We start from the raw sequence: 1,627 nt of genomic DNA, 5'->3' as shown, positions 1-1,627 counted from the left end.
AGAAGCTGATTACGGGATGGATCCCTGGATACGGCAGTCTCTAAATGGTCCATCCTTTCATCACAGCTACGAACTTTGTCTCTGTAACTCCTTCCGTGGGTGTTTTGTTCCCAGTTCTAAGAAGGGGCACAGTGTCCACACTTTGGTCTTCATTCTTCTTGAGTTTCATGCGTTTAGCAAATTGTATCTTATATCTTGGATATCCTAAGTTTTGGGCTAATATCCACTTATCAGTGAATACATATTGCTTTTCCTCTTTTAAATCTCTATTCCTGAATTAGCTGTTCCGATAACTTAGGGCTTACCAAGATTTTGGTAGAATGACTTTCTCTTCTCAAGAGTTCTCTTCTTCTGCTTTTTGTTTTTTGGGTTTTTTCTCATGCTGGGATGAAACCCAGGGCATCTCATGCATGTGAGACAAGGGTCCCACCACTGAGCTCTGTCTCTTGCCTTCTTGGAGTTCTGAAGATCCAGGTGGTGACACATGGGGAAGGCATTTTAATTATTTGTCACTCTACACTAAATCAGTCAGAATTCAGATTCCCTGGAAGTGCTCAAGGAAATTGTGCAGAAGTCCTTCTAGTCTGCTTGTCACCCATCTCTTGAGAATCACCTGTTGTGCTTTAAGTACAAAGTGAAAAGATGTGAAGTTTTTATTTAATTAGCCTGTGCTCTATCCAGGATAGTGGGACTTTTGGGAGTTCTGTTGGTGATTCTTACATGGAACCAAGGTTGAGAGTAACTTCTCATGAAAGTCATGTGAAACATTTCCAAGAACTTTGCACATGGTATGAATATATATTTCATGATAGTGGCATACAGGGCACTCCATTTAAGGAAACACATATCAGTATTGTTTAAGTGCTAAATATGCATTTGCATGACCCTAGTGGTTAATGCCTCCCTTATGTTGATACTAAACATTTCTGTAGCCTCGCCCTGGTTGCAACTAAAATTAAATGGATAACTGAACAGTTTACCAGGTAAGTAGGAGTGCGATTTATGGAACACAAAGAGCTCCTGCTGTCTTTCCTTTCTGGAGACTGAACATGTGTGACGACTAAGGGAGGGTTAGACACGACACAGGGTAGGATTCTTAACCTTTTTGTGGTTCCCACAAACCATTTTGGCAAATCCTTCTTGGGCTTAATTTATTTTTATTTTAGGGTCCTGGAATCAAACCCAGGGCCTTGGCCATATTAAGCATATACTTTTCTACTGACCTGCACTCCAGGCCAGAACAATGTTTCAAATATGTCCAAAGGAATAGAGTTATAAAGGAAACTTGTCAGCATATCTATAGCAATATGTATGCTTCTTTTTTTCCAATATTTATTAGGTATTTTCTTCATTTACATTTCAAATGCTATCCCCAAAGTCCCCTATCCCTCCTCTCCTGGCTCCCCTACCCACCCACTCCCACTTCTTGACCCTGGCGTTCCCCTGTACTGGGGCATATAAAGTTTGCAATACCAAGGGGCCTCTCTTTCCAATGATGGCCAACTAGGCCATCCTCTGCTACATATGCAGCCAGAGACACGAGCTCTGGGGGTACTGGTTAGTTCATATTGTTGTTCCACCTATAGGGTTGCAGATCCCTTTAGCTCCTTGGGTACTTTCTCTAGCT

At 41.7% G+C, this 1,627-nt stretch overlaps 1 protein-coding gene across 10 annotated transcripts in view; it reads left to right on the top strand.

Moving 5' to 3' along the window:
• Positions 1-1,627, top strand: part of Reps2 (RALBP1 associated Eps domain containing 2) — a 229,181-nt gene that overhangs the window by 76,020 nt on the left and 151,534 nt on the right. The window lies entirely within an intron of this gene.

Source organism: Mus caroli, chromosome X (genome assembly GCF_900094665.2).
Source record: "Mus caroli chromosome X, CAROLI_EIJ_v1.1, whole genome shotgun sequence".
Lineage (NCBI taxonomy): Eukaryota > Metazoa > Chordata > Mammalia > Rodentia > Muridae > Mus > Mus caroli.
The sequence above is the reverse complement of the archived record's forward strand: the minus strand, read 5'-3'. Positions and strand labels throughout refer to the sequence as shown.